Here is a 23,809-nt window from a genome sequence, read left to right as displayed (position 1 = left end):
TTATAAGCTTTGGCTATAAAGCCAGAAAGCCATTATAAGGTAAGAAACAATGAAAAAAGGAAAGCACACAAGTCTGAACATCATCCAAGGGACCAACTTGTAAAAGAGCTTTAGTCTACTACTCCTATCATGGCTCTAGGTTTGCCTCATTCTTGGTAACACAAAAATTAAGTGAAACTGAGCAATAGAAATTGATCAGCTATGATGTGAGGAGCCCACTGAGATTTATCTTCAGGAACATATATGTGTTTCTAGATGTTTACATAAGACACAGGTATTGTGTATGCAAATATGTATCTAAGTTATGGAGATATATAGAATTCATATATATATATATTCATTCATGTTGGTCGGGATATATGGACCAGCTAGACATATATGTATACAAATATATCCATATATATCACAAAGATGGTATCCATCACATAGAAATCAATATACACAATATACTTATTAATATTAGCTTAAAATAATATTTATATTTACATTGCTAATTCATATTAACATATTTATATAATGTACTTATATTCTATAATATGATATTTCATATGTAACATATATACAGTGTATGTGTATATACATGCACAAATGTAATTCAAATATAACATATTTTATATTTATATATATTTATAATATATAAATATTCAGTATAAGACCCGACTACTCAGAGAATGCTAATGTAGATGAAAAAGACAAAAAGATCAGTGACAATAAAATTAATGAAATGCTTACTGGAATGGCAAGAAGTATTCTTTAAAACCTCCAAAATAAATGTGATGAATTAATTATTGTTGCTATTGTTATTTTCTGCATTTTATAGACATTCTCCGATCAGAACCAGAAAAGTCATTTAGTGGACTAAATAAGGTTGGAACCCCCTTATTTTACAGATGATAAATGTTTTATTGAATTGGTTAAAATGAGAAATTTGAAGTCCTGATTGCTGAAGTGATTTGGTTTAGGGTAATGGTAGAGCTTAGACTAGAAATCAAGTCTTCCCCTCCCACCCTACCTCCTACACTGTATCTAAATTATTGTGGTGCTAATATTTGGAGGAAAATGAAAATTGTGTACCCCTATCTCCATTTTCCATATTATTATTATCATGGGTGTGAGACACAAAACTATCATGTAACAAACAAGTCTTTTGCAAACTCAATTTGAACTCACAACTGATAAATATGAATACCAATTCATACTGTACCTTTAATAGACATTTTAAAAACCAATAGCAACAACCCACCGAATATCCCCAAACGACTCTGTTTTAAGTCATTCGTAAAACAATCTTTTAATGATAACTCAAGGAAGCTTTTGCTAAGGGAAAAACTGCAATAAAAGCTTTGCCTTCCAAAAAATGTTCTCTATGTCACCAATGCCCTCTAACTGGAAGGAATTTTGTGGCCAGGAAATGGTGTCAGAACCCGGCCCCAGGGCTCAGAACTCTCAGTCACTGTCCGATGCCTACCTGCAGCTACAGCAATAAGAAGGAAAATGGAAATATCTAAGCTATCTTTATTTCTACAGGTAACCCTTAAAACCATACTCTATTTCAAGAAACAAAATCTATGTTTGCAAGCTCTGTTTGCTGTAAGAAAAGTGTCTTGATTTTTTATCCTCTGAAATAAAACTGATGCAGTGGAATAAAGAGTCCAAATATGGAGCCTCTGTTTTAGAAATTAAGAGTGTTATTGGTGCTTGAGAACTAATTAAGCACTCAGGCAAAGACATTTTATACAGGGGCTCTTAAACTGGGGTCTGTGGACTTGGCTTTTAAAATTATTTTGATAAGTCTTTTACTATAATGGGTTTCCTTTGTAATCCTGTGTATTTTATTTTATGCATTTAAAAACATTATTCCAAAAATAGGTTTCACCAGATTGCCTAAGGGGTCCATAGCATAGAGAAACCCTGCACCTGAGAGTGTTATAGGAAAACTGACTTCTAGAGGACAGGAGAATCCTTTAGCAGACATGTAGAAACACAGAGAGACCTGAGGGACGATGCATCACTGAAATATGCAGTGAGTTCCATGGCATCCTTCCACGGTGAGAATGTACCATGACATTTTGATGTCACACAAACCCCTCGATACAGCAGCAAAATGCTGAGTCCCCGTCATCTCCCTCCTAGCTCCATTCATCTAATACCTTTGATCTCTCAACCAAAGTAAGAACTTTAATTTTCATTTCATTCAGTTCTGCCTCCTCACCCCTCCCCCCCAGCCTGAAATTTAAAAGAGGGTAGAGGGAGAACTTCAAAAGAAGAGACTTTCTACCTCTGTCCCTCCTAGAATGAGTGAGACATCACACTCTCTCCCCTCCTGTGAGGTAGTCACCATTGGGAATGCACCTATGACAAGCATTCTACATACCTTAATCCCTATTACACATGATTACTGCCATGACCACTATCACCAGCACAGAGATGGAAATAATGAGATTATCTGAGAACCAATGATGTACCAGAGCTATCCTTTAAGAATGAGTAATTAGACCGGCTCTCTGATAGAAGAACTTTCCTGGTACACAAGAATTCTACAACATCCCCGGGCACAATAGGACACACAGAATCATCTAGAACCTCTCAGTTGGAAGGGACCTCAGAGGTTACCAGAAGCCAGGCCTGAATAAGATGCCCCTCTATACCATTCCCAACAAATAGTCATCCAACCTTTGCTTGAAGAACTCCAGTGAGAACGCACCACCTCCCAAGACAGGCCGTTCAGAGGCTCAGTAGTTATAGGAAGGTTTGGTTTGGTTTGGTTTGTCTAGTCCTAAATCGTCTCTCCAAAACTTCTCCCCATTGCTTCTGTTTCTGTCCACTGGAACCAATTACAATCAATCTAATCCTTCAAATACTTGGTGACGATTATCATGTACTCCAGGAGTTTGTTTTTTCTTTCTCCAGTTCCTTCAGCTGATCCTCATGTCATATTCTCAAGTCTGCTTCCTTCCCCAACCTGATTGTCCACTTCCCAGTATTCCCCATCTTATCAATGGCCTTAAAACAGAGCAGGCAGGACCAAACATCGTAATTCAGATATTGTCTGAGTAAATCAGAACACCAGCGGAATAGGACTCCCAGGGTCCAGAATGGGCACAGATCCTTTCAATGCAGCCTAAGATAATAATCGATGTCGTTCAGCTTCCCTTGTCACTTTCTAAAGAAGGAAATTATGTGTCAGAGAAATTTAGGCAACATTTATATCATGCTTGCCTTGCAATAATCTTGTAAGGTAAACACATACTTTTAATTACTAATTATCAGAACTGGGTTATAATAATAGCAACAAATAAGAACAGCAACAACAATAGCTAACATTTATAAAGTATGTTAAGGTTTGCCAAGCACTTTACAAATATCATCTCATGTGATCCTCACAACAACCCCGGGAGGAAGGTGTACCTATTATCATTCCTTTACAGATGAAGAAACTGAGATTGAGTGACTTTCCCATAGTTACACAGCTAGTAAATGTCTGAGTCAGGATTTGAATTCAGGTCTTCCTGACTGAGTCTGGTATGATCTCCACAGCATCACCCAGCTGCTGTATTTCTAAGCTAGGTACTATCTCACTGTACTGCCTAATTAGGCATCTGGTTAGTAGTCAGGCTGATGCTCAATCCAAAGCTCTCTTCTCTCTTCCCGACTCCCTGCGTGGTAATGACTGAAAACTCAAGACAGCCTCACCCACTTTCTACTTTTTCTCTAGTCTTTTTATTTTTTCTAACTAGTAGTTTCTGCCTTTCCTAGAGAATTTTCTAGAAAAAGGCTCCTGATAGGTTGGCATTGGGTCACATTCTTATCCTGACCTTATCATAATACTTTCACCACCTGATGAAGAAAGACAATAGAGAATAGGACAAATATTCAGAAATATTTATCTTCCACAGGCTGAAGCAATGACAATCTTTCTTTCTTCCTAACTTCCCTATTTATTTTGAAGGACCACAATCCTTCATTGTTGTTGTTTTTGTTGTTGCTGAGTCATTTTTCAGTTGTGTCAGACTCTTTGTGACCCCATCTGCAGTTTTGTTGGCAAAGATACTGGAGTAGTTTGCCATTTCCTTCTCCAGTTCATTTTACAGGTGAAAAAACTTAGGAAATCAGAGTAAAGTGATTTGCCCAGGGTCACACAGCTAGTAAATGTCTGAGGCCAGATTTGAACTCAAGAAGATGAGTCTTCCTGTCTCTAGGACTGGCACTTTATCCACTGTACCTAGCAATCTTTTAATCACCCAAATTTTCAACCTCAGAGTCATCCTCAGCTCTTCTAACTCTCACATCTATCATACCCATTTGATTGCCAAATCATCTTTTCTATTATCTATCTCCAAGATATAAGTTCATGTCTATCCACTTCTCTCTAATCACATAGCCACCCCCCTCAATTCAGGTCCTTGTTATCCCCTCCTTGGACTACTACAACAGCCTCCTAATTGGTGTCACTATTTCTGGTCTCATTATTCTCCAATCCACATTCACCACAGTTGCCAAATTAATTTTCCTAATGTACACCTCTGATCATGTCACCTCCCTGCTCAAGAAGCTCTGTTGGTTTCCTTTAGCCTCTAGACTCAAAGACATATTCCTCTGTTTGGTTTTTAAAGCCAAAGGGTTTACAGTCTACCTCCAGTCCACCTTTCCAGACCTTTTTAACATTACTCTCTTTCGTGTACTCTACTATCCAGCCAAATCTGGCTGCTACCTAAGCTTCCTCCTAAAGGATGTCCTATTTCCCCTCTCCATCCTTATGTTTGCATAGATTTTCTTCCATGTCTGGAATGCACTTCCTCTTCAACTCTACCTAGAGAATCCCTAGTTTTCTTCAAAGCTCAGTTCAGATACCACCTTTTATAGGAATTCTAATAGGATTTCCCTACTCCAACTCCCCCCTCCCAGTTGCCAGTGCCCTCTCCTCAAAATTACTCTATATGCTTTTTTTTTTTTAGTGAAGCAATTGGGGTTAAGTGACTTGCCCAGGGTCACACAGCTAGTAAGTGTTAAGTGTCTGAGGCTGGATTTGAACTCAGGTACTCCTGACTCCAGGGCCGGTGCTCTATCCACTGTGCCACCTAGCTGCCCCCTCTATATGCTTTTAAATTTAATTTTCTACATAAATTTTATTTCTTCTCTATAGAAGTTAAACTCCTTGAGGGCAGGGATTATTTTATTTTTGTCTTTGTGCCTCTGGCACCCAGTACAGGGATAGGAATACAGCAGGCACTTAATAAATCCTTGTTGAATTTAACTGAAATAAAAAACCCAGTGACCAAAAAGGGAACTTAAATGTTAAACAGAATTCTCTTGGCAAAATGGAATATCAAGTGGAAAAGCATTTTGCCAAACAATTTCTGGCAGCTAAAACTCTCCATGGGCACCAAACATGAAAAACAGCTTTGGTACAAATTGATGAGACACATCAAGAAATTCCCCAGGGTGTCATGGAACCAAAAGGAAATGAGGCCAAGATGCTCATTCTTCTCTGTCTTTTCCACTGAACACATGTCCAGCATTCCCTTTAGCAAGCGGAATACACGTTAGCGCATGTCCAATCTTTCATCTTTCCTCAGGGATTTGTTTCTCACAAGGATATGTTAATAAAACTAGCATAGACTGATCACTTACATTTCCAGTGATACTTCCTTAGAATTTCATTCCTATTTGTGGCATCATTTGCCCATGAGATAAGGTCCCATACTATAATAATAATTATGATACCTGACATTTACATATCCCCTTCAGGTTAGCAAAATGCTTTGTACACATTTCTTTTTGATCCTCCCAACAATGCCATGAGGTGGGTGCTATTTTTCTACCTACTTTATATGTAAGAAAATTGAGGCTCAGAAAGGTTAAGTGATCTACCATGTGGTCACACAGCTAGGACCCATCAGAGGTAGGATTCAACCATGATCTGTCTTGACTCCAAATCCATTGGTTTTTTCCACTTTGCTGTAGTATCATAATAGTAATGGCATGGACCGGGAAACAGAAAGACAGCTTCCCATTGCTAATATCCTAGGAGTTATCATGCTATTCTTCATGCAAAATTGTTTCCCATATTTGGTGCCCATGTGACTTTGTAAAAGTCATTTCACCTCATATGGGTCTCAATTTCCTGATCTATTAAAAAAAAGTGACCAAAGGAATGCATTTCAGCCAAAAATGGCTTATTTGCTAGACAGTGGTTACATGATGTAGTGAATAGACTACTGCTCTCAGAGTCAGGAAAACCTGACTTTTAATCCCATTTCTGATAAACCATGCAGTCTCATTTTCCTCATCTTTAAAATGGACACAATAATAGCACCTACCTAACAGGGTGGTTGTGAGAAATCAAGGGAGATAAAACAGGTAAAGCACTTTGCAAACCTTAAAGCACTATAATTGTTTTGGTCGTTTTTTCAGTCATGTCCAATCTTCGTGAACCCATTTGGCATTTTCTTGGCAAAGATACTAGAATGGTTTGTCATTTCCTTCTCCAGCTCATTTTACAGATGAGGAAACTGAGGTAAACAGGGCTAAATGACTTGCTTATGGGATATGCTTCTGCCCATGAGTATAGTGAGGTGGAATGACCAAGTTTCCCATGAAATTATCTTTTCTGTTTCCTTTGTAGGAATGATGAAACCAGCTGTACTGTTTTCTTTCTTGGCCTCTCTGGGAGAATCTATGACACATCCTTCCATATAGCTGTAGTGTCTGTATATCTTCGGATTTCATTTAGACTGAGAATGTCAACATTTAGTTTCCTGGTACCATGTTAACTCATTGGTCATTGGACAAGGATTTCACATTTAGAATGTTGACAGTTAAATTAATATTCATAGATCCAGCACTTAGCACAATGCCTGGTATATAATAGGTGCTTAATAAATGCACGTGGAGACTGTTCCATTGGCATAGTCTTTGAGAAACTAGGGCTACCTCCTAACCACCATGAGGTATAAGAGTACAATTTCATGGAGTTCATAGAGAACAATGTCTCCAAATGCTCTGATTCTGGACGTACCTCCTATTTTTATTAGTCTCAAGGATGCTTTGATTTAATTCAACAAGTATTTTTTAACCATAATGTCATACATGAGTACTTCTTCCAGTTATACTGATTGAAATCTATCCATACCAACAACAAGAATGATAATATCATAATTGTTATAGATGACATCCTTTTCCCATATCATAAAGATATCAAATATGAGTGTGTATCCTTTTTGGTTTATAAACTATTTAACATATATTATCTCATTTGATCTTCACAACAACTCTGGCAGGGATTGCTAAAATATTATTCAAGTGTAATTATTCCCATTGTATAGATGACAAAACTGACAGGTAGGATGGGAAGGGACTTTTCAAGGTCGAACAGCAAATAAGTAGCCGAGCCTGTTGCCTTCCTTGTGGGTCTACTGTGTGTAAGGCTCTAGGTTCTGTAGAGTGCACAAAGATGACTGATACACAGTCTCAGCTTTCAAGAAGCTCACTAGATAGGATGGCACCTTCCTCCACCCCCACCCCCACCCCCATGATATTATTTAGTAGAGAGGCAGTGTGGTAAAGGGAACAGAGAGCTGACCTCAAAACCAAGAAGACCTCAATTCAAGTCCCTTGCTTGGTACCTATAGACTATGTGACCTTGGGCAAGTCATTTAACCTCTAAGAGCCTTGTGGCCCTATGAATGATGCCACACAGAACTTGGATAAAAATATGTCTTTTACTGCATGTTCTTCCAAGACTCTTCTTTCCTCTCTCCCAGACCCCAATACCTCCAAATTAACCATCTCCTATCCCCATCTCTGCATGGAATAAGAATAGGAGATAATTCCTAATCATAGAAAAAGAGTGACTAAGGGAGCAATAGATGTTTTTGTTTTTGTTGTTGTTTTTTCTGGTGACGCAATTGGGGTTAAGTGACTTGCCCAGGGTCACACAGCTAGTAAGTGTAAAGTGTCTGAGGCCAGATTTGAACTCAGGTCCTCCTGACTCCAGGGCTGATACTCTATCCACTGTACCACCTAGCTGCCCCTAGATGTTTTCTTTTTTTAAAAAAAAAAGGTAACACAGTGCAACTAAGGAGGAACTTTCTAGAAATCAAACCAAACACTAGCTACAGCTTTAGGGCAAGAGATTAGCCTGCAGAATGACAAGGGGAACAAATAGAGGCCGTTCCCTAAAACAGACCCCTAGTCTGCACAGGCACTCCTTTCCTAAGCTTTGGGAGCCTTGAATTATCTGTACATCCAAGTGGCATGACACATAGGCTCTCCCTATTGCTGTGACCCAACCAGTACAAGGATACAGGCTTCCACATGGTTTTAAGGAACTATCCGCTTCCTGAGAAGGTTGCTATTCCAGGTAAGTATCTAAAATGGGGGATCTTTTTTTTTAATTATTATTATTTTTAGTGAGGCAATTGGGGTTAAGTGACTTGCCTAGGGTCACACAGCTAGTGTTAAGTGTCTGAGGCCAGATTTGAACTCAGGTACTCCTGACTCCAGGGCCAGTGCTCTATCCACTGCACCACCTAGCTGCCCCTAAAATGGGGGATCTTAACAAGGGGCCCATGGAGGATTTCAGGGGGTCCATAAGTTTGGATGGGTAAAAATATAGACATTTTTATTTCCACCAACCACTAACTAAAATTCAGCGTTCCCTAAAATTATGACTTAAAGTCATAAGTCTACTTAAAGTAGAACATTGTTCTGAGAAGGGGTCCATCGGCTTCACCAAAGGGGCCCATGACACAAAAACAGTTAAGAATCCCCGATTTTGAGACAGCTGGGTGACATGGTGGCTAAAGGGTTGAACATGGAGTCAGGAAAATCTGAATTCTATTTTGGCCTCAGATACTTTACTAGCTATGTGACTGCATCTTTTCTTCTGATTATACATTTCTCTTGATGACATCTTTTATAGCACCTACCCTGCATTATCTCTCTCTACTTATCCAGCTGAGGTGGTTTCTTATTACCTCTAAGATAAAACATAAGTTCTTCTGTTTAGTTTTTAAAGCCTTACACAACCTTGCCCCCATCCTATCTTTCCAGCCTCATTACACATGACTCCCCTTCCTGCACTCTGAAATCCAGCCAGGCAGGCCTTTTCTCTGTTCCTCTCACTTCACCCAATATCTCAGTTTCTCTACCTCTGCATGGGTTATTCCCTATGCCTGGAATGAACCTTCTTCTTTCCTCTACCTCACGGAGTCCTTCTCTTTCTTTAAAATGCCTTTCAAGAGGGGCAGCTGGGTGGTGCAGTGGATAGAGCACTGGCCCTGGATTCAGGAGGACCTGAGTTCAAATCCAGCCTCAGACACTTAACACTTACTAGCTGTGTGACCCTGGGCAAGTCACTTAACCCCAATTGCCTCACACATACAAAAAAGTTTTTTAAAATGCCTTTCAAGAGCGCTAGGTGGCGCAGTGGATAAAGCACCAGCCCTGGATTCAGGAGGATCTGAGTTCAACTCCAGCTGCAGATACTTGACACTCACTAGCTATGTGACCCTGGGCAAGTCACTTAACCCTCATTGCCCCACCAAAAAAACAAAACAAAACAAAAAGAATATTTGATAAAATGTCCTTCAGTCACCAACAACTACACTAAACCATTCCTAATCTCCCCTCAATAGCTAGTGCCCTTCCTCCCAGAGTACCTGGTACATAGTTACTTTGGATATATTTGTATTTATAACTTTATATTTATACTCTATATGAATATATGTACATATACATACACATACACATACACACACACACACACACACACACACACACACACACACACACACACACACACATATATATATGGATATACACTGTGGGCCAAAAGTCACAAAGGGGTTTCAATGTTTAATAACTCCTTTATTTTTAAATTATAATACCATAGCATCATATACAGTATATATAGAGAGAGTAAGTTGATTAATATTATGTGTGAAAAATCAAATCTCATAAATGGCAAAACAAAAAGAAAAAATAATTTTCAAAAAGTTATTAAAATATCAGGACTTTTGGCCCACCCTGTACATATACACATACACTTATTAACTATGGGACCCTGGGAAAGTCACTTAAACTCCCTTGGACTAATTTTTCTCATCTGTAAAAAGGAAGGGATTGAACTCAATGACCTCTAATGTCCCTTCCAGCTCTAAATCGATGATCTATGAAATTCCAGCACCTATCATTCCTGCTATGGTGTTTGACATCCCACTAGATTGAATAATTGAATTTGCTCATTTGAATATGCTTTTAAGACCCTAAAAACATGCAGCTGAGTGACCTAACCATCCTTGGTTGGTCTTGGAACAAAGCCATAAAGAAAAACAAATCCAGGGAAAGGCAGTTAGCTAATAATGGTTCTCTCTAAAAAAGACAAATTTCTTATTGGCTGACATATGCTTTCTAACACTGATGCCTCTATTGGGTTCTAAAACCTGAGTGTTCTCACAGATAGTCTGTTATCATAGGACTAATAATAAATTACTCCATACAGCCCTGGCTAAGGGCTCAGCGAGGCCCTTAGCAAGGTGATGCTTTAAATCTTCCCACCAATCAAACATGACCTTCCTTCAGGCATATGCTGTTAGTAGCAGCCAATGCTGTTGCTAATGTGTCGGCTAAATGTTTTTTTCTGAAGGTCTTCAGGTTGCAAAGGTGAGTTAAGTACGAGACCCAAGTTTCCCATTTGTGAATTTGCAGGTTTCTTTTTCTTATAGTTTCCAAACCATTTATCTCTGGAACACTTTAAAAATGTAAAACTTTAGTTTATTTCTAAAATATAACTGTGATTTTCCTCAAAAAACAAGTTAAATGCTCAATACCAAAAACAATCTAAACTCTGGTTAAAATTCATAGCAACCGGGGAGAGAAGAGAAGAGTCCAGTAACATGAGTAAGGAAAGAGGATATGGAAAAGGAAAGCAATTGATCTTAAGGGACCTAGAATATTTAATAAAAATGTATCTCAATGTCCTTAGGCAGGACTCTTTATAGTGAAAAATGACAGATTGTGGGATGCTCCTTGTGAAATTGACAGATAAATACAAAAGACTAAAATAATTGAAAACCTCCTTTAACCATGAAACCTGTATTAACATTGAGATCATAAGTTGAGTAAAAATGGATTAACTTCACCGTTACAGGTGGTGGTACAAGAGAACCAGAGTAGTATAGTGAATAAATCATTAGACCCAGCATCTGGAAGTCATGGGTTCAAATCTCACCTTGGACCTCTCAGCCTCAGATTCCTTATATGTAAAATTGGGATAATAACAGTACTTGTCTCAGAAGGTAATTGTGAGGATAAAATGAGGCAATATATAAAGTGCTTGGGAAACCTTAAAATGATATATAAATATTATCTATTATTCACAGCCTAGTGAAAGAAACATTGGACTATGAGTCAGCAGTCTGGTTGTACTCTATTAGCTGTGTGACCTTGAGCAATTCAGTGAAGCTTCTCTGACCCTCAGCTTTCTAATTTGCAAAACTGAGGTGGTAATATAATACATTCCCTGCCTACCTCATGAGGTTGTTATGAGAATCAAGAAATAGAACATATATAAGTATACACACATAATATATGTTTTGTATGCACATACATAAATATAAATACATAGATGATAGATGCCTAGCTATCATCTCTCTATCCATTTATCTATATAGAGGTGATTTCATCAGTATAGGTTATTCCCGGTATGGAACCTTCCTCCACCAATGCAATTTGTAACTTAGAGAGCTGTCCGAGGTACTAAAAGAATAAGTCCATGGTCACATGTTTGGCATATGTGTGAGATATGACTTCAAGCCAAGTCTTTCTGACTCTAAGGCTATCTTGCAAGCCACTGTTACAATGCATTATTTATTCATGAGGTTTTCCTCTAGGACAGACAACAGCGACCTAATTCACTACTGCTTGAAGGCAGCTTGCTAGCAAGGTGATTTCCAGCATCACGTATGGATCAGTGCCATTCAAACTCAGAACTTAAAAGTGGGCAAAGTTCATCTTAGGTGCCCTCCAACATTTTCTTTACCACCCTCTCCCCTTCCTGCTTCCTTCCTAACGTTCCCACTTCCAGGCTCCTCATCCTGCTGTCTGATTCCCCAAAGCCTTGCTCCAAAATTTTCCCCCCTCCCTTCTCCCTCATTCTTCTAGAATGCTTTATAGAGGTAAAGGAAAGCAAGTATTTATTAAGTGTCTACTTATTATATTCCAGACACTATGCTAAGCACTTCACAGATATTATCTCATTAAAGTTTGCAAAGTACTTGAAAATTATAGAATCAGAAATGCTAAAGATTACTTTTAGGAAGCTGGATTATGCAACAAATAGATTGCTGGACTTACAGTCAGGAAGACTTGAGTTCAAATATTGTCTCAGGAGCTTATTAGTTTTGTGACCTTGAGCAAATAACTTAATCTCATTTGGTCTCAGTTTCCCTATCTGTAAAATGGGGATAATAATGGCACTTATATCATAGGGTTGTTGTGGGGATCAAATGAAATAATACATGTAAAGCCCTTTGCAATTTTTAACATGTTATTTATGTGTTAGTTACAGTGATTATTAAGGTGTTGCCTGATTAAAAATTCTCAATATATAACTTTCTGCTCACCCAACAAAATTCAAACTCCTCAACCTAGCAGGCAAATCCCTTTATTATCTAGTCCCAATCCAGCCATCCAGTACCACATCCCAACACTTCCTGAGCTATACTCTACACCCCAATCAAACCGGAGAAGAGTAAATGGAGGTCCAGAGAGGCCAAGGGATTTTCCCATGGTTTCATAGTCAATTAGTGTTAATAACCATAAGTAATAACACATTGTAGAACTCCCTGAAAAGATTAAAAACCTTGTTCACAATGATGGTTCTCCCTTTTTTAATAAAAAAAAAAGTAAAAATATTTGTCGTCCTCAAATAATAATTGTCTCTTGAAAAACTAAAACTGTTCCTGGAGAATAGAAAATAAAACATACTTAATTCCTCTAGGGAGAGAGGTAGGGAAATACTGGGGCAGAATGGTGTACAGATATCTCTTCCACATCACAGGGGTTAGGATCACAGTGCCCCTACCTACAATCTGGAGAATCCGCATAAAAATGTTTGTCCCTCCCTTCATACCATAGAAGAAGTCTCAATTATTATGGTATTGCAAGATAAAATATGTTGACATTATACAATATTATACATGTGTTTTATGGATTTCTGAGTTTCCAAACTTTTTCTGTGTCATCTGTTGGTCTTCACATGTCATATATGACTTCCACAAACTTCCCCCCAAATTCCCTTCTTTCTTTCTTTCTCTTTCTTTTTTTTTTTTTTTTGGTGGGGCAATGAGGGTTATGTAACTTGCCCAGGGTCACACAAGTAGTAAGTGTCAAGTGTTTGAGGTTGGATTTGAACTCAGGTCCTCCTGAATCCAGGGCCAGTGCTTTATCCACCATACCACCTAGCTGCTCCCTCCCATTTAATTTCTTATGCTGACCCTTGATATAGTGAAACCATGATGGGGAAAGTCACAGTGTGGAAGGGATGACTGTATACATTGTCAGGTATATCCTTGCATAAAGGGTTTTTGCTTAACTAGCTTTCTTTATTAAGAGAGAATGGGGGGGAGGGGTGGTGGCTAGGTTGGGCAGTGGATGGAGCACCGGCCCTGGATTCAGGAGTACCTGAGTTCAGGTCCGGCCTCAGACACTTGACTTACTGGCCGTGTGACCCTGGGCAAGTCACTTAACCCCCGTTGCCCTTAAAGAGAGAGAGAGAGAGAGAGAGAGAGAGAGAGAGAGAGAGAGAGAGAATGGGGGGGCAGCTAGGTGGCGCAGTGGGTAAAGCACTGGCCCTGGATTCAGGAGTACCTGAGTTCAAATCCGGCCTCAGACACTTGACACTTACTAGCTGTGTGACCCTGGGCAAGTCACTTAACCCCCATAGCCCCACAAAAAAAATTAATTAAGAGAGAATGGGATGAGTGAATTCCTAAAAGAGGGAAGAAGATGTGGAAGAGGGAGAAAGGAGGAGAGGAGAGGGGAAAGGGTGGTATTTCCAAGATGCCTAGGAAATAAAAAGAAAATACATCAATAAATCATTTTTTAAAAGAACAATACTACTAGTCATCTATCTATCCTGTTGAATAGTCCTACACTAGACCTTTAGAAAGAGTTGGAAAGAAAATATTTCTGTCATCTAGGACAGTGGGGTCAAACTCAAATAGATATGGCAGCCAGTAATCCATACCTATGGATTCCTGCCTGCATATTGACCTAGTTTTAAAGTGTAATGTTATTTATGTTATATTTCTATTTTGTTAAAAATTTCCCATTTATATTTAATTTGGTTCTGCTACATTCAGCCTGTGACTGAGTATTTGATCCCTCTGCTCTAGCAGTTTAGGATTATAAATAAATTGTAATAGAACAATAGAGGCAGCTGGGTGGCACAGGAGATAGAACACCAAGCCTAGTCAGGAAGACTCATCTTCCTGAGTTCAAATTTGGTCTCAGACACTTCCCGGCTATGTGACCCTGGGCAAGGCACTTTACCTTGTTTGTCTCAGTTTCTTCATCTGTAAAATAAGCTGGAGAAGGAAATGGCAAACCACTCCAGTATCTTTGCCAAGAAAACCTCAAATGGGGTTATTAAGAGTCAGAAATGTCTGAACAACAATAGAACAATGATGGAAAAAGGAAATTATAACAGCCCAAGCAAGAGAAGACCAAGGTATAGACAGGACTTTGGGCAGTAAGTATAGGAAAGAAGAGAATGATTCCAAAAACTTATAGAAATAATATTAAAGAGAGGTTACAGGAGCCTAAATTTGAGAAACAAAACATAGTGAAACATTTCATTCCTTCATAATTTTACATTTATGGTATTATTTGATTCTCATGATAATCCTCCTCATGGTATAGATGAGGAAACAGGTTCAAATAAATGAAGACACTTGACTAAAGTCACACAGCTACTAAGTGGCAGAACCAGGACTAGAACTCAGGCCTCCTAATTCCTAGTCCAACATTTAGCTTTCTGTACTGCCTCTCCATAGAAAAGAAAGAAAGAAGAAAGAAGGAAAGAAAGGAGGAAAAAGGAAGGAAGGAAAGAAAGAAAGAAAGATGAAGGAAAGAAGGAAGGAGAGAGGGATTTGTGAAGGAGAAAGATCAATGGAAGATGTTTTCTAGATGCTCAATTAAATTGAGCAAAATCATTAATTTCTGAAATACTGAATCAAGATTTGTCATGAATTAGGCTTTTATTAATTAATAAAACAGGATGGAAATCCAATGTCTTTATTAGAAAGTTCCAAAGGACCCCAAACTACCTGCAAATTTAATTGGGTGACTCCAATTACCAATCCCCAAAGTCATGACTCAACATGACTGGGTAGTGCCCCATTTAAAAAAAAACAACTCCCCCTATAACTTTTAATTTTGTGTGTATTTAATATGTGCCTATATGTATTTATATTGCCTCTCCTGATAGCTCCTTGAGGGCAGATACTTTTAAATTTTTGTCTTGATATCCTCAGCACCTAACAAAGACTCTGTCCCATAGCAGACATTACATACATTTTTGGTGAATGACTGATTGTTAAATTTTTTTAAACTGCCATTGTCCATTTGACCTTAATATGTAAGAAGTAACTTGGATAAGCATCGAGCAAATGCTCAAGAATACTTGGGTTCAAGTCCTGACTCCTTTGCCTACTATCTGTGTGATCAAAAGAAGTTATTTACCCCTCCTGGGCCTCAGCCCCTCGATTTATAAAATAGAATTAATAATACTCGTACTACCTCATAGAGCTATCAGGAAAGCATTTTATAAATATAAAGCGGGGCAGCTAGGTGGAGCACTGGATAAAGCACTGGTCCTGGATTCAGGAGGACCTGAGTTCAAATCCAACCTCAGACACTTGACACTTGCTAGCTGTGTGACCCTGGGCAAGTCATTTAACCCCTAATGCCCCGCAAAATAAATAAATAAATAAACAAACAAATGAATGAATGAATAAATAAATAAATATAAAGCACTATTTTCATTGATTCTAATGCACTCCACAGTTTCTCTATCTCTAGGGGCTAATAATAATAATAATAATGATTAACATTTACATAGTTCTTTAAGGTTTGCAAAACACTTTACAAATTTTACCTCATTTAATCTTCACAACAACCCTGGGAGGTAGCTGCTACTATTATTCCCATTCCATGGATGAGGAAACTGAGGCAGACAGAGGTTAAGTGACTTGCCCAGGGTGATGCAACTAGTAAATGTCTGGGGATAGGTTTGAACTTTCTTGGCTTCAGGTACAACTGATAAAATTCTTACAGAAATTAGCCTATGAGCAATAGGGTGGCATTTTGTTACCTAAGGGGTTCATGCTTTAGGCAAGCAAAATTGGGATATAGTTCAGTTATCCATTCTCATCCAGATTCCCTAGAATGAGACCCAAATCCCAGTTCTCATAGGAGACTTCCAATCAGTTCTTCATCACTTCAAGGCAGATTGAGCAAACTGTGTTTTATTTAGTCGAGGTACAGGACTTCAAAAAGTGAAAACTCCATCTAGAACATTCATAGCTCTGAAATCACACAAGCTATTTCCACTAAATGAATGAAAACAAATTCAGGGACCATTTCATTTTGTCCTTTGTTTCCCCTATGCCTATCTGGTAACTATCACATACTAGATACCCATTGATTGACCAATGGATACATAAAGTTCCCAACCCAATTTTCATGAAAATCAATTATCTAGTTTGCAAACCTTGACCCTTCCGACATTTTATTCTCCTTACCTAGTTTTTCTAAATTAAGTGGTTTTCTAGATGCCTGCCACTTATAGAAGTGGTTTATTTGTGAATGAATGAGGATTTGTTCTCCAACTCAGGCACAGTGAATGAAATGTCTAAATTTGGCCTGTTATTAGCCAAAGGTAGAGAGTCTTGAATGGAAAAGAGATTTTTTTTTAAGAAATCAGCCAGTTTCCATTGGGATACTGCTTCTACAGCTCTGGTGATTTTCTAGTTGAACACTAATTCACCTATAAATTTCCTGTTTTATACAGAGTCAGCTTTCATTTCACCTAGAATCCACTTCACTTCCTCCACAAGCCTGCCTCACAATTTAATACATCCAGGAGCACATCAATAAAACACCGAATGGTTTGGCAGGCCAAGTTTGTCACTGCATCTCAGAGAATCTCATTGGTTGTTTAGGAAGATCACGCAAACTCTGCTAAACTGGCACCAGAGACAACAGAAAGGAGAAATTCACCAGTGAGCCCCATTCCTGATCATTTATCTTAGGCATGGAAATAAGAGCTTCTCTCCACATATGTATATGTGTAAGGAAAAAGGGCCTCTGACAAGGCCATGAAAGGCAATCAATATTTTCTAGTCTATTTACTTTGGGTGAGGAGACTTGGGTTCACTTTACACATTTATTTAACCAGAGTCTTCAGAAATAAATATGGGAAAGGGACTTGCATGAAAAATGGGATCTTCTTAACAAGTCTTACCCAATTACTAGCTGCGTGCTTGTTAAGATTTCCAATTTGGAAGCTTAATCATAGTGTCACCTATCGAAAAGTAAGCATTGGAGGGTAACCATCATTGAACTTTTGATTTCAATAATGTAAGCCCCGTAAGAAATGCAATGTGAGGGGGTGGCTAGGTGGCGCAGTGGATAAAGCACTGGCCCTGGATTCAGGAGTTCCTGAGTTCAAATCCGGCCTCAGACACTTGACACTTACTAGCTGTGTGACCTTGGGCAAGTCACTTAACCCCCACTGCCCCGCAAAAAAAAAAAAAAAGAAATGCAATGTATTGTTTCCTCTGTAGTCAATATCTACCATTAATTGATCACATGGATTGCCCACTCTCTTTGGCCTTAGGGATAAATTGCTTTAAGTTTAACAGTTCAATGAGACATCAGTTATCTGACTTGGCAAGACAAATGGTCCTGAGCTCTCTTGATGTGTGTGTTTGTTGTTCAGATACCTTCAACAAGTGAAAGAATAGGCTTTGGTGCATAGTAGGTGCTCAATAACCATCAGTTTAATTGAAATGTAGTCAAGTCACCAGTTTCATCTCATTGTAGATTATTGGGAAACAATATGTATTCTGACCTTCAAAGAGCCAATTAGAAAGCATCCTAAACCAATATAATTCCAAAGCATATTTAAGTATAACTCTCTAAGAGGGACAGCTAAATAACACAGTGGGTGGAATACTGCCCTGGAGTGAGGAAGACTCATCATCCTGAATTTAAATCTAGCCTCAGACACTCACTAGCTGTGTGACCCTGGACAAGTCACTTAACTATGTTTGTCTCAGTTTCTTCATCTGTAAAATGAGCTAGAGAAGGAGAGGACAAACCACTGCAGTATCTTTGCCAAAAAAAAAAAAAACCGAAATGGGGTCACAAAGAGTTGTACAAGACTAAAAACTACTGAACAATAACTCTTCCTAAGAATTTTAATGAATTTCCATTAAGGGTTAGCACACTACTACCCCCGGGCCAAATCTGGCTCACTGCCTGCTTTTGCATGGTCCCTAAGTGACAACTATTCTAGCAAGTCAGAGGTCAGGCCAGGTTTGGCACAAGGGCTATAGTTTGTTAAGCTCTAATTTAGACTAAACAATATCAAATTACTTTCTACCAGCATGATATTATTAATATTATAAACACAAAATTAACTAAATAGCAACTGACATTTATGGAGGCCTTTCAAGTTGACAGTATTTACATAATCTCGTTTGAGGCTTACAAGTATCCCCATTTTCCAGATGAGGAAACAAGGGCTCAGAGAGGTTGTGACTTGTGCAGGGTCACACCACTAGTAAAACAAATTCAGGAGTCTGGATTTGAATCCAGAACTTTCTGAGTCCAGACGAAATATTCCCCTGCTTCCACTCTCAGAGTTCATGGATCATTAAAGAAGTGCTCCAGCTCTAGCCCATCCCAGATTTTTGGTTTGGGTCACAGAATCAGATGATCAATGAATCTCTGAGAAGGGAAGGATGTCTGATGCCATCTAGTCCAACATGTGCTCCCCCCAAAAAATAATCATCTCTACAACATTCCTATTAAATTGTCATTGAGTCTTGAAAGATGTCCAGTGAAAGGGAACCCAATAACCAGTGAGGGAACCAGTTCCCATTTTGGGTAGCTCATTGAAGGTTAGAATGAGAAGGGCCCACAAATATCATACAAACCTCAGTCTATAGAAGGCCAAGCATGTACAAGAGCCAGTTCAAATTTGCCCCTGAGAATTCATTTAAAATTTGCAATGTGGGCCTTTGGAAATCATCAAATGCTACAAATCTGGGCTTGATTTGTCCTTTTGTTAATTGTGTAGACTTAAGAAAACAATTGAGAAAATGTCAATAATTCAGATTAAGCTTAAAAGTATGTTATGCATATTTTTTCTGGTGAGTCAATTGTTAAATAGTTATCAGCACACACCTGCAGAAAGCCCTCACTGCTGCTGAGAGAAAAAAAGTTTCCTTGATTGAATTTCTATTTAATTGTCCTTGGCTGCTCTTTCAAAACTTCTGTTCTCACGCCACCAATATCTCCTTTACCACCCCCCACAAACATATATCTTCTCCTACTTGACTGAGAAAAGAAGTCACCTGCTCCCTCTTCTCCCCATATCTTGCCCTAGTTCTCCTTCCCATGCTCCTCATTATATGGCTAACCCTTCCACCTATTCTCCTAATCCCCTCCCCTCACATCTCCCCAGGCGGCTTGCCCCATAGATCATCTGATCTTTCCACTGCACCACAGGTACCATCTCATATTTTTCTTTTTTCTTATTTTTATCACTTTTTTTCTAACAGTATGACCTCAGAGCAAAGAAATTAATGTCTATGAAGGTACAGACTCCCTAGTTATCAATACTTTAAGTAGTGACAAGTAGGAAGGACATAGAGTCTTGGTATAGAGTTAAGGCCATTATATTCAAAATTAAAAGGCATGGGTCCTAATCCTAGCTCTCCCAATAATTTGCTAGAACATTCTGAGAAAATCATTGACTCTCTGACTCAGTTTACTCATCTGTAAAATGAGAGTACTGGACTACATGATCTCCTAGATCTTTTTATTTCCATTTCATTTCCTCCACCAATATAAGAAAATTCTCATTAGGCCCCAGTTGTTTACTTTAGAGAGTTTGATTTTAACACACACACTGTCAAAGTCCAAATGGATTGAATTACTATTACCACATTTATTCGATATTTTCTCCCTTACATAATTCTGCCCTTCTCTCCCTTATTTGGAGAACAGAAGAGAATAAAGGAGAAAAATATTTTCTTTGTATAATTTCTTTCCCTCCCATATTCCTACTTTAAGGAAGTGACCAGTAGAGGTTTCTCTGGGGTGTAAAGAGCATCAATCAGTTTTACAGCTAGGAAGCAGAGTTATCTACAGCAATAAAACTTAGAGAGCCCTACTTTCATTATAACTGGGTTCTCTCCAGGGCTGGACCTAGGAGAAATTATGAAGCAGGCAGTTTGTCAATGGCATCCACTGTGCCTCCTCCCAGGTAACATTCTCTACTTTAGCTACCCAGATTCTCATCTTGCCTCTTGGCCACCCAGACACCCTGCTATAGAGTAACTCCAAATTATTCATCGTGCTCTGGATCAATCTCTCCAACTCCCCTCCTCTCAAAACTTGCTTTTCACCACCTAGAAAGGCTCTTATGAACTAATTCATACTAAAGAGTTAATGACTTTAAAAAGGCTCATGTATTACGCCTCTCAGCTTGTGTCCTAACCCCCACCCCCATTAAATTGTTAATAGTGAAATATCAGATATGAACAGTAAGCTTGGGGGGGGGGGGGGAGTTTGGAGGCAAGAGTGTTCTCCTCATGACCTTCAAATCATAACACATAAGGGCCCAACCTAGACCTTCCTTCTTCCATTACCAAACATGAAGTTGAATGTGCATCATTCTGACTGGAAGGTTAAATAGAAGCAGCCATCAGCCACACCTGGCTTTTGTCACTAGCAAGAGAAGGGTATGTGAGTCATTAATGCCCTTTCCCAGCTATCTTTTTCCCATCTCCCATCTCTTTATTTTCTTCTTCCTCCTGATACTCTCAATGAACTTGGAGCTGTTCCATTTGTAGTGGATTCCATTGAACATACAGTAATGGCTCCTTTGGGCATTTAAAAAATATTTCAGTGTTTCTCCAACCAAAGAGAAGACAATAGTGTGACCCTGGGCTGCACCAGTGGCCTGGCCCTGCTTCCTTGGTTCAAACTTGAAATTTGAATTGAAGCCCTGAAAACACCACCATCCATATAAAAACTGACTCCTTCCCACATGGAGATTTTTCTCTAAGTCTTTGATTCAAGTTTTGTTTTGTTTTTCACTATAAGCAATACTGTTCCAGAAAAGACTTAAATGAAGGGCAAGGAAACTTAGACTGAGATATCTAAATTCCACTGAACATCTTCATCAATTCCAGTGGTAACTTTGGTGACTCATTTTCTCTTATTAAGAGGGTTGTAGATCTGAACAAATAAAGGTGTCGTGTGTTCACTCTGCCTCAGATGCTCCAAGAAATTTCTCCTCTTCCCACTTGAGAGTGAAAATGACAAGGGGAAAGAGGGGAATTCTGTGAATAAATATATTATTATATGTTTAATAATAATTTAATAAGAAGAACAAATAATATGTGATTGAGATAATTACTTGACCACACAAAGAAGGGAGAAAGGAAGTTATTAATATTCATTTTTATTAACCTCAGATTACTGAGATGATTCTAATAGGAAGTCTGACTATAAGAGATGAAAAGCTTGAGTAGAAAGAGGGAGAGTTTCAAATGTTTGTCAAATAAAACAGAATTAAAACATGCATAAATAACTCATCAAATTCAAGTGTGTTTAACCTCCCCCCCCACCCCCTGCTGACAAAAGAATTTAATCAAGATTATATGAAGAGGCTAAGTCTAATTTGTGGCTTAAATAAAACGTGGATTTGGAGTTCTGTTTTGTTTTATTTTAAAATACAGGGTTTGTTATTGATAATTCAAGTTAGGATGACTGCCACAAAAATATATCATGGATATAATATATGATGATAGGTACAGACAATTTTGACAGCCTTGAAACATATGCTCAGAACTAATCTTATCTTGTCTGCTTTTAGTTATATCAATATATGCCATATATTGAATTATATAATACTATTATATTTAAAATATCTACAATAGTAAATACAAATTAATAAATAGAAATCTACTAGTATATTTTTAAATAATTGTGATAAATTATCCTGGGACTAACCTATTAGAAGAAACAAACAAATCTTAGACTAGACCAGATAATACACTCTATGATAAAGTTCTTATTAGTAGAGCTATCTCACTTAGAGGAAATGTCACAAGAACTTTGGAAGAAAAAAATAAACAAATATGGACCTCTGTCAGAGAAACAAAAACAAATGCAAAACATCCAAGTTAACCTAGTGATCATCTCAGCAATTAAAGTGGTTTCATTTACTGTATCAATAACAATTGAATTCAACAAAACAGCTGGCCACACTGACAAAACCAGAAACATAATTAGCAATTTTTGCAGAGAGAAAGAGAGAGACAGAGAGAGAGCAAGCATTTATTAAACACTATGTGTTGGGCATTGTATTAAGTTCTGAGAATACAAATACAAGCAAACAAAACAATATAGTAAATAGTACAAAACACAGTCAGTACAAGTGACACAAAATATAACCTCAAATGACACAAAATGTACCCTCAAATGCTGCTGGAGATTTTGGAACCAGAGTATGGGACATGGCAGCCTGGAGAAGGGTTCATCTGGGATGGGGTCACCAATAGGACATCTTCTACCTTCTAACTGTTTTTGCTAACTAGATGCCCCTGAGTTCAAATCCAGCCTCAGATACTTACTAGCTGTGACCCTGGGCAAGTCATTTAACCCTGTTTGCCTCAGTTTCCTCATCTATAAAATGAACTGTAGAAGGAAATGTCAAATCACTACAGTATCTTTGGCCAAGAAAACTCCAAATGGGCTCACAAAGAGTCAGACACAACTGAAATGACTGAACAACAGCAAAACTAAGTGGTAAGTGTTGCCACACTACTAAAAATTTCTGTTATCTTATCCTAGTTAAAGCTTTGAACAAATCTGGAACTAGGACCCAGCCATTTTGATGTTTAATTCAGAACTCAAGCTACTAACCTCAAACTTAGAACATAAAACTGTGACATTTTCACCATTTAGCCTCTAATTATATTGTTACTTCCATATGCTTGGGATGTCATCAGTAGGTTTTTATTTCCAAGATAGATTGTTATAATACATTTGCCCAATGGAACCCATGTTGAACACAGAAAAATCCCTTTCTAAATCCCCTTCTTTAGAACCTCAAAGTTTTTATTTTTGTCAAGAAGCCATCATAAATTTAATAATAGTAGATAAGGGGGGGAAACGGTCTGAATATATGGAAGATAAGGTGAGGTTAGTTTTGAGTTGCTATAGCACCTTGGCATGCTTAAAGACTTTCAGTTAGTTTCACTTCTAATACTTTATAAAGAATAAGAATTTCTAAAACTGTATCTTGAATGATAGATTCTGGGTATGATATTAATGTGCTCAATTTAATTTCTCAGCACATCTTCATTCCATTTTTTTGCCAAGGAAGAAATTATCAATATCACTTGAGATTGAGTCAAAATTTTATTGATGGCATATAATGAATTTGAAAATAAATAAATAAAATTAATCTACTTGCATTTCTTCCATAAGTACTACAACT

At 38.2% G+C, this 23,809-nt stretch overlaps 1 protein-coding gene across 1 annotated transcript in view; it reads right to left on the bottom strand.

Annotated features, from left to right (window-relative positions):
* Positions 1–23,809, bottom strand: part of PAX5 (paired box 5) — a 332,623-nt gene that overhangs the window by 64,311 nt on the left and 244,503 nt on the right. The gene's annotated exons all lie outside the window — the stretch shown is intronic.

Source organism: Dromiciops gliroides, chromosome 1, assembly GCF_019393635.1.
Source record: "Dromiciops gliroides isolate mDroGli1 chromosome 1, mDroGli1.pri, whole genome shotgun sequence".
Lineage (NCBI taxonomy): Eukaryota > Metazoa > Chordata > Mammalia > Microbiotheria > Microbiotheriidae > Dromiciops > Dromiciops gliroides.
The sequence above is the reverse complement of the archived record's forward strand: the minus strand, read 5'-3'. Positions and strand labels throughout refer to the sequence as shown.